This window comes from Aulonocara sp. 'chitande type north' Nkhata Bay, linkage group LG4 (assembly GCF_057382095.1).
Source record: "Aulonocara sp. 'chitande type north' Nkhata Bay isolate Kocher_YH1m ecotype deep benthic linkage group LG4, A_spYH_male_GT1.1, whole genome shotgun sequence".
Taxonomy (NCBI): domain Eukaryota; kingdom Metazoa; phylum Chordata; class Actinopteri; order Cichliformes; family Cichlidae; genus Aulonocara; species Aulonocara sp. 'chitande type north' Nkhata Bay.
Genome location: NC_141347.1, coordinates 2972223 through 2996754, shown reverse-complemented (window position 1 = coordinate 2996754; position 24532 = coordinate 2972223).

The window sequence follows — 24532 nt, the reverse complement described above, 5'->3', positions numbered from 1 at the left end:
CTGCCTAAGGGAAGCATGTATAATGTAAACAGAATTGGTCCTAGCACTGAACCCTGTGGAACTCCATAATTAACCTCAGTGTGTGAAGAGGACTCTCCATTTACATGCACGAATTGGAGTCTATTAGATAGATATGATACAAACCACTGCAGCGCAGTACTTGTAATACCTACAGCATGTTCTAATCGCTCTAATAGGATATTATGATCAACAGTATCGAACGCTGCACTGAGGTCTAGCAGGACAAGCACAGAGATGAGTCCACTGTCAGAGGCCATAAGAAGATCATTTGTAACCTTCACTAAAGCTGTTTCTGTGCTGTGCTGAGCTCTGAAACCTGACTGAAACTCTTCAAATAAACCATTCCTCTGCAGATGATCTGTTAGCTGTTTGACAACTACTCTTTCAAGGATTTTTGATATGAAAGGAAGGTTGGAGATTGGCCTATAATTAGCTAAGACTGCTGGGTCTAGAGATGGCTTTTTGAGTAAAGGTTTAACTACAGCCAGCTTGAAGGCCTGTGGTACATAGCCGATTATTAGAGATAGGTTGATCATATTTAAGATCGAAGAATTAATTAATGGCAGGACTTCTTTGAGCAGTTTTGTAGGAATGGGGTCTAAAAGACACGTTGATGGTTTGGAGGAAGTAATTATTGAAGTTAACTCAGAAAGATCAATTGGAGAAAAAGAGTCTAACTTAATATCAATGGTACTAAGAGTAGCTGTAGATAATATTACATCTGTGGGATGATTATTGGTAATTTTTTCTCTAATGATAAAAATTTTATTTGTGAAGAAGTTCATGAAGTCATTACTAGTTAACGTTAAAGGGATGGTTGGCTCAAAAGAGCTCTGACTTTTTGTCAGCCTGGCTACAGTGCTGAAGAGAAACCTAGGGTTGTTCTTATTTTCTTCAATCAGTGATGAATAGTAAGATGTTCTGGCTTTGCGGAGGGCTTTCTTGTAAAGCAGCAAACTATTTCTCCAGGCTAAATGATGATCCTCTAGATTTGTGACACGCCATTTCCTCTCCAGATTACGAGTCATCTGCTTTAGGGTACGTGTTTCAGAATTATACCACGGAGTCAGGTACTTCTGATTTGAGGCCTTAGTTTTCACAGGAGCTACAGTATCCAGAGTCGTACGTAGTGAGGAGGTGAAATTATTAACAAGATAATCGACCTCTGTTGGGGTAGCGTTCAGATAGCTGCTTTGCTCTGTGTTGGTACAGGGCATTGGAGATGATAACAGTGGGTGGATTATATTCTTAAACTTAGTTACAGTGCTTTCAGAAAGACATCTACTTTGATAAAGTCTACTCTTCACCGCTGTGTAATCAATTATTGTAAAAGTAAATGTTATCAGGAAATGATCAGACAGGAGAGGGTTTTCAGGAAACACTGTTAAATGTTCAGGTTCGATGCCATATGTTAAAACAAGATCTAGAGTGTGATTAAAGTGGTGGGTGGGTTCTTTTACATTTTGAGAGAAACCAATTGAGTCTAATAACAGATTAAATGCCATGTTGAGGCTGTCATTTTTAGCATCTACATGGATGTTAAAATCACCCACAATAATTATTTTATCTGAGCTCAGAACTAAATTAGATATAAAGTCTGAGAAATCAGACAGAAACTCTGTGTAAGGCCCAGGTGGACGATAGATGATAACAAGTAAGACTGGTTTCTGAGTTTCACAGCTGGGGTGGACAATGTTAAGCATCAGGCTTTCAAATGAATTAAAAGTCTGTCTTGGTCTTTCATTAATTAATAGGCTGGTGTGAAAAATTGCTGCCACACCGCCCCCTCGGCCTGTGCTTCGAGATTTCTGGTAGTTAGAATGGCTCGGGGGTGTTGATTCATTTAAACTAACATAATCATCCTGCTGCAACCAGGTTTCTGTAAGGCAGAGTAAATCAATTTGTTGATCAATTATTAAGTCATGTACTAACAGAGACTTGGAGGAGAGAGACCTAATATTTAATAATCCACATTTCACTGTTTTACTCTTTGGTTCAGATGTGGATACTGTATTGTTCTTTCTTTGTGATTGTTTATGTTTAAGTTGTTTGTTGCTGGTTTTTAGTTTGTTTTTTGTCTTTTTGGAAGCTGACACAGTCTCTATGGAGATGGGTTTTTGGGGGGGTAGCAGGAGGAGAGAAGCTGCAGAGAAGCGTGTAAGACTGCAACTCTGCTTCCTGGTCCCAACTCTGGATAGTCATATTTTGGGGGGTTTAATAAATTTGTCCATATTTCTAGAAATGAGAGCTGCTCCATCCAAAGTGGGATGGATGCCGTCTCTCCTAACAAGACCAGGTTTCCTCCAGAAGGTTTGCCAATTATCTATGAAGCCCACATCGTTTCTGGGACACCACTCAGACAGCCAGCAATTTAAGGAGAACATGCGGCTAAACATGTCACTCCTGGTCTGATTGGGGAGGGGACCAGAGAAAACTACAGAGTCCGACATTGTTTTGGCAAAGTTGCACACCGATTCAATATTGATTTTAGTGACCTCCGATTGGCGTAACCGGGTGTCATTACTGCCGACGTGAATTATGATTTTACTGAATTTACGTTTACCCTTAGCCAGCAGTTTTAAATTTCCTTCAATGTCGCCTGCTCTGGCCCCTGGAAGACAATTGACTATGGTTGCCGGTGTCTCTAGCTTCACATGTCTGAGAACAGAATCGCCAATTACCAGAGTTTGACCCCCGGCGGGTGTGTCGCCGAGTGGGGAAAAACGGTTAGACACATGAACGGGTTGGTGGTGTACCTGGGGCTTCTGTTTAGGACTATGCTTCCTCCTCACCGTGACCCAGCCGCCCTGATTCCCCAGCTGCTTGGGACCTGCCGGGGAACAGCTAGCGGGGCCTACGCTATTTTCGGCTGCACCAGCTACAGGGGCCTGGCTAGCTGCGGGTGAATGAAGGGTGCGAAGCCGAGTCTCCAATTCAGTAATCCTGGCCTCCAGAGCTGCAAATATGCTACATTTGTTACAGATATCATTACTGCTAAAGGAGGCCGAGGAGTAACTAAACATCTGACACAATGAGCAAGAAAGTGCAGGAGGGACAGGTGAAGTAGCCATGGTGCTAATGAGTCGGCTACGAGCTAAGCTAGGCTAGCGAGACAGTACAGAGACAGTGAGTGAATACTTTGGCTATAAATTAGGTAGTGAGTACACAGAAAGTGTGCTTCGGAGGAAGCACGTGAAGATTATACTATGAAAGAAGAATGTATTTAAAAGTTGTTAATTAAATCGCTAAGCAAATAAGCTACTCAGAAACACCACTGTGTTTGAGCAGGAACAGGAAGTGATACTCTACCACAGAGCGAGCGAACACCAAGTGACAGCGCCACCAAGAGTCACCAGATTATACGGGCAGCTAGCATAGCATAGCATGCCCCGACTTGTTGCAATAGGCTGCTACCCTACAACAATGTTTGGATAGTCACTGATGAAGGCAAAAGATTTTTCAATTATACCTCTAACAGACTGTTGTAGACGTCACCGCGGTGTTAGCTGTGCATTAATGTGTTATTTGTTTTTCCTCACCTTCCTGTGCAGCTGAAATACCTTCCTGTTCAATTGAAATCCTCTTGGTTTTCATTAGTGTGTGTGAGAGCGTTTCAGTAGTGTGTGTGAGAGCGTTTCAGTAGTGTGTGTGAGAGCATTTCAGTAGTGTGTGTGAGAGGTAAAATTTCAGTTGTGTGTGTGAGAGTGTTTCAGTAGTGTGTGTGAGAGCGTTTCAGTAGTGTGTGTGAGAGGTAAAATTTCAGTAGTGTGCGTGAGAGCATTTCAGTAGTGTGTGTGAGAGCGTTTCAGTAGTGTGTGTGAGAGCGTTTCAGTAGTGTGTGTGAGAGGTAAAATTTCAGTTGTGTGTGTGAGAGCGTTTCAGTAGTGTGTGTGAGAGCATTTCAGTAGTGTGTGTGAGAGCGTTTCAGTAGTGTGTGTGAGAGCGTTTCAGTAGTGTGTGTGAGAGGTAAAATTTCACTAGTGTGTGTGAGAGCGTTTCAGTAGTGTGTGTGAGAGGTAAAATTTCACTAGTGTGTGTGAGAGCGTTTCAGTAGTGTGTGTGAGAGGTAAAATTTCAGTAGTGTGTGTGAGAGCGTTTCAGTAGTGTGTGTGAGAGCGTTTCAGTAGTGTGTGAGAGCATTTCAGTAGTGTGTGTGAGAGGTAAAATTTCAGTAGTGTGTTTGAGAGCATTTCAGTAGTGTGTGTGAGAGGTAAAATTTCAGTAGTGTGTTTGAGAGCGTTTCAGTAGTGTGTGTGAGAGGTAAAATTTCAGTTGTGTGTGTGAGAGCGTTTCAGTAGTGTGTGTGAGAGCGTTTCAGTAATAATGTCCCTTACGGCACCTCATACTCACGCACACACACACACACGCACGCCTGTGGCCATCTCCCTTTACAACTCCTCCATCTAACACACTGTAAACACTGCAATAGGTAGACCCTTTTTACACACGCTCTTTTCCACTCTGTAATATTCTTGTCAATTTTCTTGATATGTATTTATAATCACCTCTGTTAATCCTCTGTTAAAAAGGTGCTTGTCTGAATGGCTCAATCCGGTCGTTAAATCTGACATCACTAGCTGTGTCTGGGCCTAAACTCTGCTGCAGGTCCATATATCAAACGATCACTATGGCATTACTGAGAGTTGAAAAACTGTCTAAAGTCTTTCATCTTTAATAAAATGATCAGCGTTCTGCTCTACCAGGTGTAACAGTTGAGTTTAACATCCAGGCATCCATGAAAACAGAATTTATGACATTTAACGGAGTTAGAAGTTAGCAGGGAGTTAGCTCGCTAGCTTCTATCTAAATACAATATAGCATGTCCTGACTGCGGGGTTTGGAAACAAATTAAAACGTACAGCTCTGCTATCACTTCCAACATAAATGAAGACAGAAAACAGCAGTGACGTTTGTAGGGTTAGTGAAGTTTGGCTAGCTGGTATATGATGTGCTACGTGACCGCTAGCGACACAGCTATGTTAGCATAATATAAACAAGCTAACTTTTTTCCACTCGATAAACGTTAACGTGAGTGTTCTCGGTGGTCAGGAACAAATGTAATCGCATGGCAGGATGCTGTAAAAGGACCAAACTTCAGCCAGGAGAACAACTGAGATAATCCATCCACAATACGAGGTTAGTCATTCATGCTGGGCTGTAGTTACATCCCAAGGTTTTAAAAACTGAGCTTAAATAAATGATTAACAGTAATAAAAGCCGAGGGAGGTCACAGTGATCACTGACTGTTTTAGGAGCTTTTTGAGATTAAATAGAAGAAAATACAAAACATTAAACATGTTAACAACACAAAAGCCATATTAAACGCAGACTACTTTAGGCCCGGAAGTAGGATTCGTCACGTCATCACTTAAACTATAGCACACGCGCCTGTATCTCTCATTGGTGTTAAAGCAGGGAAAACTTTTTGTTATCAAATGCTGAATTTATCCACTGCTGACTCTCCAGCTTGCAGGACAATAGGTGAAACGTTTGTGAAAACAGAGAAGAAAATAAATAAATAAATAAATAAATGAAGACAGAGAGAGTCTGGTATGACCAAGCAGTAATCAGACAATAAATTTAGTTGGTAATATAATAAATTGTGAGATGTTTTCTGCTTGATTGATGCAGCACAAGTAATTTATTGTATGAAGGAAATTCTCTTTTGTGGTAATATTTTGAATGTGACCTGTCAACTTAGCGCATTATAAACTGATATGCAAATTAGTTGATACTAGATTTGGAAAAATGACTGGATTATAAAATAAGTGAATAAGATGTAACAGAGGGTTGTGTGTGGAGGAAGGTTTTATGGTGGCACACATCTGTTTACGTGGGAGAAAACTCCTTACGTGATATGACATTTAGCAATTTGCAAATTGTGATGTTTACAGAACTTTTATTTTGAAAGGTCGAATGTAAGGCGGAAGGACGAGATATAAAAAGGGAGACAACAGAAAACGGTAGATGAACAAGTTAATGCTGCAGACTGTGTTGCCGCTGCAAGCCTGAGAATTAAAGAATGGAACTGAGAAATACTGAAGGTGTCATCATTAATGTTTGAGGCATAAAGATGTAGCCGGATGGGCTACTCGCCCTTCTTTTTCTCTCTTTCTCGCTCGCTCTACCACCTTCGCTCTCTTTCCGCTGCACTGGCTCCTTGTATCGTGTGATTGGGTTAATTAGGAACCCACCTGCATATTGATTACAGGGTGGTGTTTACCTGTATAAAGGGAAGCCGTTTTTTTTTTGTTGGATCATTCCTCCCGAGCTTCTGGTGCGATACAGCAGTAAATGCTGGCCTATTGGTTAATTTACCGATACGATCGGATTGTGTGACTGCTACAAGTAGGCCTCCTTTCGACCTCTGATTTCTCTCAAAAGTCAGTAACTAGTAGTCATAATTCTGCGGCCTGCTTCCTTCCCATACGGAAAAGAAATAGTAAAAACTTATATGTGATTACTCATGAAAGTGGCCACTTTCATGAGTAAATCATATAAGGCTTACATGATTTACTCATGAAAGTGGCCACTTTCGCATTACTTTCATACATTGTTTTAGTAAGTATCCAAAACATACAAGTTTCATTATATAATTTTTCAAGGGATCTTATATCTGTTTTCACACTTATATGCTTTTCATACAAGTTTCACACAAGACAGATTCAAACTTTATAAGATTTATATATATCTTTTCCATATGGGTTACTCCAGCTGTGGTGGAGAGACGCGTGAGTTGCGTTCACCGTACAGTACAGCGCCTCCAGTCTTGGGGTAAGCCGCTTATATTATAGCTGCTAGTATTTGTAAATTAGACGATTAAGGTTATTGAAGGAAACGGTTTCCAGGGCCTAATCCGTGGATCGGCTTCCTCCGAGGCGTGGACGTCTATCAGCAGAGAATGTACCTTCACCTATCAGCAGAGAATGTCCCTTAGTCTGTAACACAGTCAAATATATTCTCAAGTAATATTCAAGCATGCCATTCAGCGTGTTAGTACGAGCTCGGGAGCAGCTTGGGAGAACAAGAAAACAGAGACTGCTTTAGATTGTCTTCCCAAAGTGACTCAACTTTATTCACAAGTACAACAGTTTATATAGAGGGTAAAATTCATGAGACAGCAGATTTATCAGTTTAAACCAGTACAGACCAAGATAAGGCAGCGTCTTCCTGCCCTTGGGTGAAGAAGCATCCTTTGTGTAGTGTATCAGTTCAGCTACAATTGTGATTATCTCAGCGACATATTTTCAAGGCACAAAACGAAGAGTTCTTACATTAGTGAAATCTGAAACAAACCATCTGGCCTTCAACAGGCGTCTCCTAAGAGATTTAGAAACTAATGTAGCTGAGGGAGTGATCTCTGTGGTATTTCAACCTTGTACCAGCCTGTGATTCTCACACATCAATTCTTGGGTCAAAGAGAAAAATAACTAAAACAAAGGGGCCTTATTGAATGACAGAGTTTTCCTGCATAATGTCACTATAAAACAATATCCAGTAAATGCTCCCATGGTACTAAAATACCTAACAGTTATCTTTGCCTTTTTTTGTTTGTAGGGTTTGATTGCTGCCGCACGTCCTCAGGGACCAACTCCCTGATTTTAAGCAAAGAGTCGAGACGCCTGCCTAGCTGCTGTCTTGTCTTGCCCTGTTTTATCTTGTGTTCCGATCTGTTGGCCGTCCAGTTTTGTTCCTGCTGCTGGCCTCTCCTCGCCCCTGGGGGCTTCGGGTCTCACGTTAAGCCCCTTTTTGGACTATCGTTTTACTCCAGCTTTCGCGGCTGGTCGGGGCGATCTTCAGCTGCATATTGGGCTGGTGTTACAAAAACTGGTACCATCTCTCCCTTTCCCTCTTCCAGTTGTGGAGAGCTGCGCGAGACTGAGTAGGGCTACGGACAATCGGAACCAGCACCATCTGTGGGCTGGCTCGCAGAGCACGAGTGTTTCCAATCTGTGCTCTGTGGTGTGTATGTGGGTCTCAGTTTTCCTTTTAATTTCTTTTTTTTAGTATATAGAGAGCCTTTATGTCCCATGTTTTGTTTTTTGTTTTTTTATCCTGTTTAATGTGTATATCTTGTGCTTTTATTTCAGTGAACTGAGGATCTACCAGCGGCCGTGGGACCTTAGGTGGCGGGTGGTTTTCCACACTTTTGTTGTACAGCACCAGGTTAATAGACTATAGTGGGGTTTTTTGTGTGGTTTTCTTTTGGTCCACCGCTGCTGGTAAGTCACAGTTGTATGTTTATTTTTTTGTAATTTGGGACACTATTTTAGACATTTAGTGCGCTGTCTTTGTTGTTTTGTTTTTATTTTTTTTTTAATAAATAAAATGGTGTTAATACATTGAGCCGGCCTCAGTGTGCATCCCTGAACCTGTGCAAATGTTGTTGTTTTTTAAGTTCATATTTCCTGGGGGCTAGAATTCCCCCAGGTGGCGTTGTCATTTTATTATTTCTTTTATAACCCCGCCGACCACTTGGTCACATAATTGGCGTTGGTCGACAGGATGCACATTTGAGGTAGATGTTTGGTCTTGTAAATAGTTTTTTTTTTTTTTTTTTGCAAAGATCACAGTTCACCTGTTTGAAGGCTCTATTTGTTTTAGAGTGTGATTATAGACAAGACAGCAGTATCCAGGTAGGAGGAAGAGTAAAAGGATTTTAGCACCTTGCTGATTTAATTTTCCTTTTTTTGGTCAAAATTTATTATGGAGGAAGAATTGCAGCAACTTGGAGACTTGGTAGCGCAGTTAAAGGCAGATAATGAGCAATTGCGCCGGGATGGGGGCGCTGTGCTCGAGTCTGGTGGTGGTGCCGCGTCGTCCTCCTTCGTACCAGCTGGTTGCATACCAAATGTTGGTAGCCAGGCCGCCGTTACAGAGCGTTTGGTGGTGGTGCCTAGGGACCGTAAATGTCCCATGTTCAATGGCAGAACGGGCATCAATATAGCTGAATGGGTCGAAGAGGTTCAAGCGTGCATGCGTGCCCGGCACCTGTCTGTTGCTGATCAAGCTTTCTTTATTTTTGACCATTTAGAGGGAGAAGCAGGGGAGGAGATCAAATTTCGCCCTAATTTAGAGCGAGGGGATCCTGCTCGGGTGTTGACCATTTTAAAGGAACTGTATGGTAATGCGAAGTCCTATGTCACTCTGCAGCAGGCTTTCTTTTCGAGGAGACAGCCGGAGGGAGAGACTTTGCAGGAGTTTTCCTTAGCGCTAATGGCTCTGATGGAGCAAGTAAAACAAAGTGCACCTGATGGTATGCGTAACGCAGAGGTGTTGCTCCGAGACCAGTTTTGGAGGCCTTACATCAGTGTCACCAGTCTGCAGCCCAAGCCCCAGAGGACCCTGTCGGTACCGTTAAGGTACAGGGCCCGCGGGCTGTGCGGATACCTGGTGGCGTCATGCAGCTGGTGGCTACCACCTGTTTTCAGCAGTTGTCAGGTCAGGTTGTGCTTTTTGAGCCTTCTGAGTCCGGGTTGCCAGTTGGGTTGCTGGCCTCTCCATGTTTGGTCCAGGTGGATAAGGGCGTTGCCTACATCCCAGTCACCAATGTGGGGACAGCTGAAGCTGTTCTCCACCCGCGGACCTGTTTGGGAGTGATAAGGTCTGGGTCAATGAGACAAAGGAACTGGAAACCTACAGACTGTCACGGCTGCCGAGGCGAGCCGCGTGGTGTTGGAGGAAAGGAGGACTCAAAATGCAGGCGATGCCTGATGATTCGAGTGATGTTTATTTAGAGGGTGGTGTAGTGGCAAACAGGCAGCGAGGGATGACAGGGGACTAAAGAAACCTAACTGGAAAAACTAAATAACAAACCTGAGAACATACGAAACGGGGAGAAACTTACATAGAGACACACCTACATGCACACTCACTTACGTGCACTCACATAGACATACGGGTACGTGCACACACAGGCATTCACAGGCTGGTGCATACACACAAACACAGAGTTTGCAGCATACCATGGGGGGTTTTAGGATGGGGTCACTTCTACAAAACTGAGTGAAACAGACAAAGGGGTTGAGATCTGCAGAGGAATTCCGGGGTCCTGTACATCTCCCTTCTAGAAGGTGTAATCAATAAGTGTGGATTAATAAAAGTGTTGTGAATTGACTGCTGAGTCCCGGTGTTCTTTCTGGAGGCCTGAGGAATCTACAAACCGGGGGAAAACTGTTTTAAGTTAACAGTGTCTAACAAAAAACGTCTTTGCTGAAGTTGCAGCTGGTTTGGGCCATCATGAAACTCTAGTATAGTCAACACTGCGGTGGAAAATACTGCTGCATACTGTAAATCTGACCCTCTGTCAGCACTAATGTCTCAAATGGATTTCAGGTCAAAGTGCAAAAAACATTTGCATAATTACTAGTAAGTCTGATCTTGTAACATCTAAGGAGTCAAAAATATAGTGTCAGAGTTTCACTATATGTTACTATTGTGATCCCACATGGTGAAGATGGCTATTTCACCTCTGCCATTCATTCATGCAGTGCCTTGCTCTGTTTGACTCATTAGATCTGTTTATAAAGTAAACAACACCACTCACCTTGGCAGATGTTGGCAGGGAAGCTTTGAAATTCACTCTGGTTATGATCCATTTACATCAAGACTAAAAAGACACCAGTGGTGATTCAGAAGTTGATTCAAAACCTGCCACCAATGTCCTTAATGAAATAGATTGATAGCATTGGCATGCTATCCTACAAGTCATTTAAATTGTTCTACAATTCCTTCAGTACACAAAGCAGCAGCGTTCAAATGCAGTCTCATTTTGAATGACGGCTTCTGTGGCGTCCTCGAAAAGAACTGTACTGCACTCTTCGGCATAAGCGACTGCCAGCAGAAAAGAAACTTTCTCTGTTACAAAAGGCCTTAAATACATTTAATTAAGTACTGTACTCAAGTAAAAAATGTATATATCTGTACTTGACTTCCCATCTTAAGACACTTGCATACAGTAATCCAAAGCAGACGCCACAGACGAGCAGGATTAAACAAAAATTAACCTTTTTTGGGGGTTTTCAGTGAGTCAAAAGGCTACGTTCACACTGCAGGCGAAAGCGCATCAAATCCGATTTTTTTGACCCTATGCGACCCATATCCGATCATGGTCTGACAGTGTGAACGGCACAAATCCGATATTTTCAAATCCGATCTGGGTCACTTTCGTATGTGGTACTGAATCCGATACATATCCGATGTTTTAGAAAGCGACTGCTGTTTGAACGGTCAAGTCGCATTAAATCCGTTTTTTACGTCACTGACACGAGACAGACGCCAATTATCAGCGCTGGAGAAGACATTGTGAACCCTTCCTGGCCATCCCGTGTAGATGTCAGTGAAACTGTTGGGAAGACAACGTTGGAGAAACGTTAACATTTTATTTTTACTGTATAATCTGCAGAGTCTGACAGAAATCTGCAGCTATCCTTTGAAGCAGCGCTCCTCTAAAACAGCAATAAGGATCATTATTAGGTTATTTACATTATTATGTAAATAACAAAATAACTTAAAGCAAAAATTGGGAAACGTAAAGTCAGAAACAAGTCTTTATATTAAGGCCATCAGTCAAACAATACTGTTGCTCTGGGTCTAAACAGAGCGCGTTGTGTGTGACGTCTTCTTCTGTGCATGCGGGCCGCTTTGAGGGTTCACACTAGAGCACGTTTGCTGTCGCATTTTATTTGTAGTGTGAACGAGCAGACAAAAAAATCGGAACTGAGCATTAAGACCTGCAGTGTGAACGTAGCCTAATTCCAGTCAGTACGCTGAAAAAGTGTAATGGAAATGTGTTCATTCTGTTAGAATATACACGTTAATAAATGAATGTAATCCTGAAGAATCTCACTTAAACAATAAGTCATATATAATGTCTTCTTATATGTGTAACTTTTGTAAGCACAGATCTTTTAGAGCACTTAGCACCAGGTTGTGGAATGCTTTGCCTCATTACGTTACCTTGATTGCATTTATTCTTTTAAATAGCAGCTTAAGACTCATTTATTTAGACTGCATTATGTTTTATGTAAATGTGTTTTATATTATTTTGAAGCACTTTGTGATTCTTCTCCTGTGAAGACTGCTATATAAATCAATAAAGTAAAGTAGTTTTGTGATATCGCAAGTAAATGCTGGACTATCAATAATTTAAAATTGCTTAAAGTCAGTGAAGATGTTAAATAAAGCTTAATGTGCAGCTAAGCAATTATTTATATCTTTATATGCAGTGGTAAGGGAGCTTTCACTGCTTTAAGGCTTTTCAATGCATAGGTCAGCTTGTATGTCTTCTGAAAAAACAATTTTCACAGAACTAAACAAGAGAATGATTCTGTTGTTTAGTCAGAAAATCAACAGAATGACTGAAAAAAAAAACCCATCTCCTTAAAAAATAATCAACTTTCATCATGCACATTCTTTGGGTTGTCAATGAGCTGACTGGTGCAGACCCATACCAACTGTGGCCAAATTCGAACACTTTAAACAGAAAGAGCTGAAGAGCTGCGACAGGGAGCTGAGAGGAAGGGACTTCAGTGGCAATGATCAGTTTCTCATAGAGATCCTGGAGCGACGCAAGGCAGCGACCAGAACACCAGGCCATGGCTCTACTGAATTGGGTCATCTATCCACATTAATTCCATTTTCTTATGTTCTCCTTTCACTCTCTTTTTCTCCTGATTTAACAGAATTGTCTGCATAGGACAATTCTGTCACAGCTGCCGAGGCAAGCCGTGTGGTGTTGGAGGAAAGGAGGACTCAATTCGAGTGATGTTTATTTACAGGGTGGTGTAATGGCAAACAGGCAGTGAGGGATGACAGGGAAGTAAAGAAACCTAACTGGAAAAACTAAATAACAAACCTGAGAACATACGAAATGGGGAGATCAGAAGAGAGCCGCAGACGGGGAACACAGACGAACCGGCAACAAGCAGGAGAACACACAGGGCTTTAATGCACACAGCAGTACTCAGGGGATGAGAGACAGGAGGGCAACACACCTGGAAAAGTCAGAGCTGATGGGACAGGGGAAACGTAAACTGAACACGCTCACACGAGACAGGGACCTTCAGAATAAAACAGGAAACTCAGACACAGAGAACCAGACAAGACGCCGAACTAACTAAACAGATTCACAAACAGACAGTGTGACGCCATAGACAGACAGAACACAGAAGTGGGACCAGGGTAAGCACAGAACAAAAACCTAACAAATGGCAAATCATAACAGAATACCTAAACAAATACATAAACAAAAGCATAAAGAAACACAAAACACTGAGTCGGCAGACTCAGGACCATGACACAGACATTCTTAAACAATACATGAGTGATTTTGGTCTTTGCAATGCTTGGCATTCACATCACCACACTCTCTGTCTCCCTGTCTCTCTGCAATTTTCCTACTATAACTAAGCATTTTATTCTATTTTGTGTAGTATTTTATTCTACTGTATATAGTATCTTATTCTGTTTTTTATAGTATGTTATTCTATTTTATCTTATCCTATTCAATTGTGTTTTTCTTAATTTTTACTGCTCTTATATATACTGCTCACTCACATCTCAGAAAGTGCTGTCAATAAGCTCCATTCTTTTCCTCTATGGCCTCATCTTGTGGCCATAGTTGGCTATTGTCACTGAAAGCTGCACGTACTTGCTCATGTGCGTTGTGGTCGTTCACAGTCAAGTGACTGTATGAGGCAACCTTCCGATTGCTCAGTTTTCACTGATCTGCACTTCATATGGATATTGACATTTAACCATGCCATACAGTGCTCAAGCCTTTAAAATTAGCAGATTGTTTTTCTTATTAATATTTTATAATTAAATGAATAATAACACGTATATAATATACTTCTGAGCTCCTTTTCCATTGATATGTGGTCCTCAAATGAGAGCCACTGCAAACACATGATTTATCGAATATGATGCAAAAGATTAAACAGAATGTAAAATATTTCAATTGAGCTGAATTCTTAACATATGCATTAGTAATATTAGTCCATTTAAGACTGATGATTATTCTGCAGAAGCATCCTTTTTAATATTCGACATTTCATTGAAATTTTTCAGGTTGTTTTTAAACTGTGTTTTATTGGGGGGTTTTCCTTAAAGGAATGTTTTCAAAAATTCCTCCACCACATTGTTTTCTATAACGCTTAGGCTGTTCCTGTAAGGGTAGTTCATTTAAGCTGGATAAACAGGTTTCCTCAGTGGTTAAATCCCAAATTTCAAAGGTCAAACACTTAATGCTGTACAAAGATCTTGAAAAACTGATACATGCCTTTTTGACCTCCATATTAGATCATTGTAACTCGCTCTACTCTGGAATCCAACTTGCTCACTCCAACGATTACAGCTCGTTCAAAATGCTGCGGCTCGTCACCTAACCAGGACTAGAAAGTTTGCCTCTATGACTCCAGTGCTCTCTGACTTACATTGGCTGCCTATTAAATTTCGTATTGATTTTAAAATTCTGCTGCTTACTTTCAAATGCCTAAACCTAAGGCATTTGAAGTTATTTCATATTCTTCCCGCAGGCGATACGGTCTCTCAATCACACCACCACACAGTACTGACCCACACATATGGTTCTTACACACACACTGGACATTCTGGACTTTGGTTTTGCACAACACTGGACATTATATTCTTCATTTCCAGTTAATACTTGTACAGCTGCTGTTATTGTGTATATATTTATTTATATTTCTTCATACATTCTTATATAGTTCTATATTGTGTATTTTGTTGTACAGTTATTTTATTTTCAACTTTAATTTATATATTTTATCTTATTCTTTCCCAGTTAAATTTACCCTTCATTCTAATTTGTGTTGTACAGTTATTTCATTTTTAACCTTAATTTATATTTTATTCCTTCCTAGTTAAATTTACCCTTTTTAATTTTTCATATTTATTTCCTATCTTATTCATAGCCTTTTCCTTTTTTGTTTTCTTTAGGTCACGAGCAGTTGTCCAAGCATTTCACTACATATCGTACTGTGTATGACTGTGTATGTGACAAATAAAATTTGAATTTGAATTTGAAACCACCTTGGCCCTGACTGTCTCACCAACCTCCTCAGTCTCTATGCTCCCAGCTGTTATTTACGATCATCTGGTCAGTTACTTCTGGCCCAGCTCAGGCACTGTCTGAAGACTAGGGGTGATCGTGCTTTTGCCTCTGTAGAACAAAACCTCTGGAATAGTCTTCCCGCTACCGTTTGTGCCTCTGACTCCATTGAATCCTTTAAAGCACGTTTGAAAACTTACCTATTCAACCTGGCTTTCCGACTCGCTAATTCTCACCGCTCATTAATTGCTGTATTGCTACTCTCTCTCTGGATAATCATGATTCCTGCCTATCTCTACTTACTGATGATTTTGCTTGTTTCTCTATTTTACCTTGTTTTAATGACTTCCTGTTAAGTGTAATCATTTACCTTTATTCCTTACTGTGAAGCACTACCCCCATGCTATATAAATAAAATTCTACTGTATTGTATTGTATTGTAATAAAGTACTTAGTAGTTTATTACTATTTAAATGATGTTAGGACAGAAATATTAGCTTCTTTCATGATGAATTAAGTTCTAATTAAGTTTCCAGTAAAATGATTAATTGCAGCCACAGATTCCCAATTCAGATTACCTTCAATGCAATAACTTCTATTTTCAATCTTTGCTTCATTTAAACTGCATCGTACTTATATCGATATGTTGTGATGGAAATTCCTTTTTCTTTTATGTATTGATCATGTATGTTAACAATGGTATACATATAGAGGTATTAGTTAAAGAGATGGAAAAGAAAGCATCATATATGTGTTTTATATTTTATTCTACACATACGCAATTAGGTATTGTAAGTTAGACTGACACATCCAGGCACCATGAGACATTAGGCAGATAGCAAAAGCCTTCTCCTTATCTTAGAGAGGAGGGGGCCTTGAGGGAACGATTCAAGAGGTAAATCTTTAGGTGACAGTTAAATGAAAAACAACTCTCACTAGGGGAAGGGGGCATAGGATGAAGTTTTCCTGGACCCTCTTTCCTACTGAAACACCTATTTCACCTGAAAGTAAGTTAGAAGCTTAAAGTAACATTTACATAATGCAAAACACTATGTGACTCTGTGAAATACTGTAAATGATCAGTTACTTAGTTCAACCATAAACATTTGCTTAGCAGAAATTCTAAACAGAATCAGATGCTGAATATTACAGGAACTGGCTTCTCTGTTGTGGTCACTGAATGCTGCTGTATTTTCTTTTTTGGACATTCTGATGGTGAACAGTCAGAAAACACACATGCAGTAATTGGTTTGTATTACGATCTAAGTCAGACTGCAGTTTTTGTGCTTTAAAAATTAAAGGTCTTATAATTTATATAACAGATACTCTCGAAGAGTATCTTATTTGAAAGTGGAGACAAGATTATCCACTGATCCAATTCACATTACCTCAATATTTTCTTTGAAGCTGGATTCAATTTAGATTCTTTCATCTTTTCTCTCCACGATAAAAAAAATCATAGAACATAAAATCAGTCTGCTACAGACCCCTAGTCCCACCAAAACATTCAGCTTAAGAGGAAACTATACAGTACATTTTCCCAGAAATAAATGTGGTTCAAAATATACATAATATGCTTGAATAACATGTCTGAATGTATTTTACCTTGTGTATTACATACAGTTTCTTCAAGGCCAGTGTACAATATACAGTTTAACCTCAATAAACCTAAAATTCAAGTACATACAATTGCCATACTGACAGTTACGGCAGTTATTAAGATGATTATCTAAATTGCATGTGACTGTGTTGGAAGAGATATAGCATAAATGCCCGTTCATCTCACGAGACCTGTTGTATGTATTCATTTAAGTAAGTTTTTTTTTAAATTAAGAATGTTTTAATTTGGCAGGAGCTGTAGGGAGATGTTTTTATGAGACAGAAGACAATTATATGCTCCAGTTACACTTTAAAAATTTATTATCAAAATGGTTCAAATTTAAAATACGTTTTTCATGGCGCCGTGGACCTCCTCTCTCTGGCTCAGAGACAAAAGGCTGCAGTATACACTTTTTTATTGCATGTCACAGAAACATGGTATTAACATGATTGATCAAAACAGTTTAGATTGGCCTTATGTCTGATATCAGCTCATGTTTGTTCTTCTGAAGCTTTCTGGGCATCTCATTATATGGAAACGCCACTTCATCCTTCTGTCAGCAAAACTCCCGTTGCCATGACAACCATCTCTGGTCCTCCGTCAACCTGCAAAAAGATCCAGAGAGCTTTTCCAAGCCCAGAAATTTACAACCATGTTTATCTTCTGGTGCTTTCACTAGAGAGTCAACCCACCCCCTCAAATTCCTTGGAAACAGGGCCTCTCTCTGTAATGTCAAATAATATCAGAGTAGCAGTCCACCTCCAAAACTAGATGACACAATTGCTACATAGTGAAAGACAACAAAAAACGTTTAACACATGAGAAGAAATCTATTTCGGTATTCTTGTTCCGGTCTCGTCCTCGCTCCCATCCTCACTTTCCAGGTTCACCAACATACTCCAACAATGGGCATCTGAAGCTGTGTATTTAAAAATTAAGGAAAGTACGCAATACCAAACACACCTTTCCTCTCTGCCAGAAGCATGTCTAAGACCTTCCTCAGTGACGTGTATACAAATTGTTCAAATAAACCTGAAATTGTATGTTAAGATTAAATTAGCCAATTAAACATTACAGTGGACAGAGTTATGAAGATCAGACCTAATAAATAAACTGCTGGCTGGCAAATGCCATTCATTCACTGTAAGAAAGGTCATTGGCAAAAAAAAAAAACCAAAACAAAATCAAGTCATTAATTATCCAATAATTGAAATTATCCTACTGGACCAGCTCAGAATCTCATCTCTGATTTTTGCAGATGATGTGGTTCTGTTGGCTTCATCGGGTGAGGGCCTCCAGCTCGCACTGGAACGGTTCGCAGCCGAGTGTGAAGCAGCGGGAATGAGGATCAGCACCTCCAAATCTGAGGCCATGGTTCTCAGCCGGAAAAGGGTGGAGTGCCCACTCCGGGTCGGGGATGAGTTCCTGCCCCAAGTGGAGGAGTTCAAGTATCTCGGGGTCTTGTTCGCGAGTGATGGGAGAAGGGAGCCGGAGATCGACAGACGGATTGGGGCTGCAGCTGCAGTAATGCGGACGCTGCACCGGTCCGTCGTGGTGAAGAGGGAGCTGAGTGTAAAAGCGAAGCTCTCAATTTACCGGTCGATCTACGTCCCTACCCGCACCTATGGCCACGAGCTGTGGGTAGTGACCGAAAGAACGAGATCGCGGATACAAGCAGCAGAAATGAGCTTCCTCCGAAGGGTGGCTGGCCTCTCCCTTAGAGATAGGGTGAGAAGTTCGGCCATCCGGGAGGGGCTCAGAGTAGAGCAGCTGCTGCTCCACATCGAAAGGAGCCAGCTGAGGTGGTTCGGGCATCTGACAAGGATGCCCCCTGGGCGCCTCCTGGGTGAGGTGTTCCAGGCATGTCCCACCGGGAGGAGGCCCCGGGGCAGACCCAGGACACGCTGGAGAGATTATATCTCTCGGCTGGCCTGGGAACGCCTTGGTGTTCCCCCGGATAAGCTGGAGGAGGTGGCTGGGGAGAGGGAGGTCTGGGCCTCTTTGGTTAGGCTGCTGCCCCCGCGACCCGGCCCCGGACAAAGCGGATGAAGATGGATGGATGGATGGATGGAAATTATCCTCTTAAGCAACAACGCCCCCATATACGGAGCCAAAAGGGAGGAGATCACATTTAGGGTTAGGTGTGCGTGCTAAAGAGGTTAAGTTCTTTAAAATAAAACTACAGATCTCGCGTCTCCCCTTCATAACCACCTTACTATCTATCCTCATTGTTGGCAGTCCGAATCAGCTGCGAACATCTTCCTCCTGTACAAAATAAATGCAAGCCCACCACCTCTGCAACTCCTCTCCTCACCAGATTTGTGACCTTTAGCGTGGAGTGAATAGTTGGTGTGTTGTGTATTCATTGTTTTATTTTGTGTGTTTGTGACATTCATTAGTACCCTCACTAAGGCAGGTTACAGTGTAAACACTGTCTCCAGGTGGAGCACAGGAGTGATACACCTCCTGTTTTGTATATGACTTTATTGTTTTAAAAATTTGGGCTTAAGTTTTCAAAATTTAGAATTTCAAGTTATGAAAATAATTTACTAAACACGTCTGTGGATTTTACAGTTAAAATCAAAATACAACTACTACTAGGATTTTGGTTTTTTGTGTTATTTCAGATCAGTTGTGTTAATAGAGTATGTCGATGAAAAAATAACTGTAAATTCAGACACCTGAGGTGGAGCTGAAAAGAATGACACTAAGCAAGGCAAGGAAAAAAACAATTTGAAGGTGAAATACACATGTAAAATCAAAAGTAATCAATAATGGCCAATTATATTTTGGACCTCAGAGGGTTATTATGTTTATGGGGCAATCACTTTTTTTCCACAGAGGGCCATGCTGGTTTGGATGTTTTTCCCCTTAATGATAAACCCCTTAATTTAGAAACTGCAAGAATTAGGTGACACAGTCTGAGTGCAGATCTTTATCCACTTGGTAGAGCCCCAGAGCTAAACATGTAAAAGCAGGAAGTTGTTTTCAGGTCTGAAAACACAGCCTTCTCTGAGCTCATTACAATAAAGCATTTAACCAGAAATTCATATTAAATTAATATCACAGCTTAAAGTGAGGGCATTCACATGGACAGAATCACACCCCCAATTACAGATACTGAAAAGGACTTCCCACATAATCCAGGAGTTAAACATTATAACAATAGCCTACATGAAGTATTAAACTTTTTGGAATTAAACTATTGTGCTTGTTGTGCACATTGTTTTCCTGTATGGTTAGAGTAAGGGTGTACTTTTCCAGATATGGCTCTGATGAGTCATACAGGAAGCTAGCATAAGTACAAACCCACCACAAGAGAGATGGCTCATCAATGGTTACAGTTCTTTTTTCTTCTTAAAATTAAGTTAAAGTACTTCAAGCACCAGCACCCATTTGCTTTTCCTAAAACAATTGTGCCTTGTGTAGGCTTTCGTGCAGAATCCATGCACATACACAGTCAGGGTGCTCTGGAAAAGAACTGGAGGTTGTAAAACAAACAAAAAAAAACAGTTGATCCCGTTCAAGCAACCATAGACAACTTTGACATCTTTAAAAAAAAAAACCTGATATAGAACATGGAACTGTAAACAGCATAAAGAACACTTCACAGAAAAACACTTCATTGTGGAGCCTGGTATTACATGACGATAACATGACAGCTTTGGGGAGAGAACACGATTGCTGTGTTGTCATATATATATAACACTAAGGACAAAGAAAAACAGTTTAAATGGTAAATTGACCGTTTTTTATGCGTAACATTTACATTTAACCCTTATCTTCATGCCGATATTGCATGCAAATGAGCAACATTTCATCTTTTAAATACAATGCTACAAGCCTGGTAATCTGAGGGTAGGAGTCAAATATTTACTTTGCATGCACGCACACACACACACACACACACACACACACACACACACACACACACACACACACACACACACAAACAAAACTGGGTAACAGCCAGGAATCTTGTGGTGTGGGTTTAGGGTGAAGGCTAGACTGGAGAAAAGAGCCAGGGTGCTCAGAATTACTGTAACAGAAGAAACAGGAGTCAAGGGGTGTTCTAGACACTGATCCAGGGTGAAACAGACAAATTGTGAACAGTCCGGGTTAGCAGTGAGTCAAGATTGGAGATCTGAGCTGTTCCAGTGAGTTGGGCAGGGAGGCAGGCAGGAGCATGAGCAGTGAAGCTGCCGAGCAGACCAGTGACTGAACAGAGATTTGGTTATTGGAAGTTAGAAGCTGGAGATCCAATGAACTGGAAGAAAACAGCACTCACCCTGACCATGACAATTTGTATGCACAGAAAGATTTTTGAAAGACAAAAAGCTACAACTGAATAAATTGTGTATAAATGTATTGGATGTACACATTTGTAAAATAGCTGTACATGTAGTCATATTGCTTCAAATTTGTTTGTGGATTGGCGCATGCATTTGTTAGTACTCAAAAGTTACACAAAAATTTACGGTACACGTTTGCAAAGATTATTTTAAGCTTATGGATCATATGGTATGCATTCATAGCCATTTTGGGTGTAAATATCTCTCCATAGTAATGTAGCATGGGGGACATGCAGGCTCAGCAAACACATGGATGTGGGGTACATGTAGCCACTGCACAGTGGAGTCTGGGTGGGAAGCCAACTGTTGATCCCAGTGTTGGTGTGAAATGTAGGATACATCTGGGCACCGCAGTGTGTGACCCAGGCAAGGATGCTGTGGGCAGATCAGTTTTGGTTGTAGACTATGGGCTCAAATTGTACAGGTAGAGCTGCTCCAAAAACCCACAGAGCCCAGCAGCCAGCGCAAGAAATTCTGGATCCTTTGCTTTTAGTTAGCAGTTAGCATTAGCAGCATATCCTGCGTCGGCACTGTGACTCACAGCAATGGTCCCGGGTCAGCCCTGACTTTGTGTTAAACTAATCCTAAAGTAATAATGGTATTTCTAACCACTGATATACCACAACTTTATCCTTTCAACAGCTGCTGAAAGTTATTGGGACCTAACTGCTATCGGATATTTATATAGAGATCCTCCAGCTTCAAACTGTATTACCCTTCAAGGACCTGCAGTTCAAAAAAGCGCCCTGCCGACAGCCAAACCCATCTGTTCTCTGATTGGATTGTTAAATTTGTGATTGACATGACATTGACCAATCAGATGAAAGAAAGAAAAATAGGGTCAAAATTCGTCATTGTAACTTGCAGTTTCACACGTTTTTTTTGGGCTAAGTCCACACACAAATCTTTTTTACACACACAAATCTTTTTTACACACACAAATTCTTTTCACACATACAAATCTTTTTTACACATACAAATCCTTTACAAGTACAAAAGTGATTTACAAGTACAAAATATTTATGACCACAATTTGAGCCCATAGTAGACAACTCCAGAGGAGAAAATCACGTCCTGTTTAAGGAGCCAGCTCAGACTTATAATAATAATAATAATTCACAAACCAAAAGCTCAGTCTTGATGACCTGCTCTGACATTGGAAGGAAAGAAGGTGATGCGTGGGTTTGCTCACTGTGGAAACAGAGTTAGGCTTTGTTTTTGGTTTCCCCCCCATTTCCTCCCTGTTGACATTCTGAGCTGGAGCTTCTGCTTCAACCTGTGGTGGAGTTCCTGGCAGCTCATTCCTTCCTGCACCTGTTCTTAATGAAGGAACCCATATTTGAGGGGCCGACAGGAGCCACAGTCCTCTGCCAGATAATCCTCTCTGCTATGTCAACAGTTAACCCTGTCTTGTTTTTGTTTAACCTTAGTATATTATTGCCATTTACCCAGATTTTCTGCTTTCCACACAGGAACTTGTCTGAATTTACTGTTGGAAATTGGTTTGCTTAAACCTCATGTCACCTGTGCACTGTGGATGCTGCTGGGACCATTCCCTTTAGCCTGCTAGCTGAAACCTGTAAAGAAGGAAATCACCAGCTAACCACCTCCCTGCCCACTCTCTCTCTCTCTCTCTCTCTGTTCCATTCCAGGATCCGTGGACCGACCACGGCTGGACCCGTAAACCTTGCAAATTCTCTCTCATTTTTTAACAAATAAATCAGGTTTATGGTCAAGTAGAGGTGGCGCGTTTGCAGTCTGCTCCAGTCCGGGGATTGCCTGTCTGTCTGTAGTGAGCTCTGTTTTCAGAGTGACGCGGTTTGTAAAGAATGTGGTTCAACAGTTTGTGGAAAAACTCTTGCTTGTGCCTTTAGTGAAACTCAATCAGACAAAAGTGGTGCAGTTTCTAGACGTGGTTTTCACATCTTTATTGATGCACCAGACAGATAATATATTTACGAAACATTTGGTGGTAAATGTGGTAGGCATGCAGTGAGCTGTTCTGAAAAACAGGATCCATTGTGGTTGCAGTATCATTCGCATGGTTCAAATGTGCTGCATGCAGATGAAACAGAAAATGTCAGTGAAATGTGTTTCTCCCTTTTAATTCATTTTTCCTCATGGGTGAACATTAAAGAAATCATATGTTACATTCATATGTGAATCCAGGAACTTGCTGTTTATGTAATATTGTGAGGATTATTAATGTCTGATAACAAACAAAGTGTTTTATGAAGTTAATTTTATTTTCATGCAATACAATGTGATTTTTATGAGATATTCAGAATCTTTGATGCAGTTGTTAACATATATTATAAGCACATAAGCTGATAAAATCAGATATACCAGTGTTAAGCTAGTGCTGTATCAACAGTCTGATGAGGATCCCACCCCCATCAGACTGTTTTTCGTTAACTACACCCCCTCAGTCACTGTACACAAGTGTCCAGCCCCTGAACTCTTAAGAGGTTTTTTCAAAACTCAGGCTGTTTGATTTCGTGGCTCCTTAATGTCTTGGATATTTATGCTGAATAAATGAGATAAGAGTGAAACTTTAGAAGGAAGAAATGGTAAGACATGGATCATTTCTATACTGTAGCCAGTGGTTAAATATCATAGTTTTGTTCATTCTGTTACCATTAACACAACAATAAAATTTCAATGACATATGACATAAATATACATAAATAAATGTAAATGTGAATTCAGTTAATTATGATATTAATTATAATGTTAATTTATTTTCATCTCTTATATGACTACTCCTGATTTCTGTCCAAAGAAATAAAAAGTATATAAATAAGAGTTTTGTTGTAGATATCATCCACATGAAAGTTAACACTAAAAGAAAAAGGGAAACATTTGTGCAGACAAGGGCAGATGATTATATATTATATTTAGTTTGATTAATATTTTCTTCAGTGCCACATGCCAACATAATGGAGCAGTTTCCAGGGGGGTTATGACCCCCCCAATAATCAGACCCAACCAATATAACCCCCCCAGTAAAATTATGAATTATCTTGCATAAATAGGCTGTTGATTTTCTTTACTCGTTTCAGCTATTACCAGCAAAACAGTTGCATGTTTAATCATCTGGCAATTTAAAAAGATTTATTTATTTATTTAGACAGAGATCTTGACCCCACCAATGTTCAGCACAAAGTTACGTCCCTTTTAGTGAAACTATATAAATTTGATACATCAAAGGCAAAAGACAAAGTGTAGTCATTTTGTTGCTGTGAATATTTTTTATATAAATGTAAGGGGAGTTAAAATGTCAGGATTTTTAGATGTTCGAACATTGTCTCAGATTTCAGTGTGTGAAAAAATGCTTTTCAAGTTGGTTGATGCACCATTTTTTAAGAATATGTGTATTAAGTATTGATATATGAAGCAATCACTCTTGTGTCCAAATTTATTACTGCAAAATTTTTATGTAAATGCATTGGGTATGCCAGATATTGACTCTCCCTATACCAGATG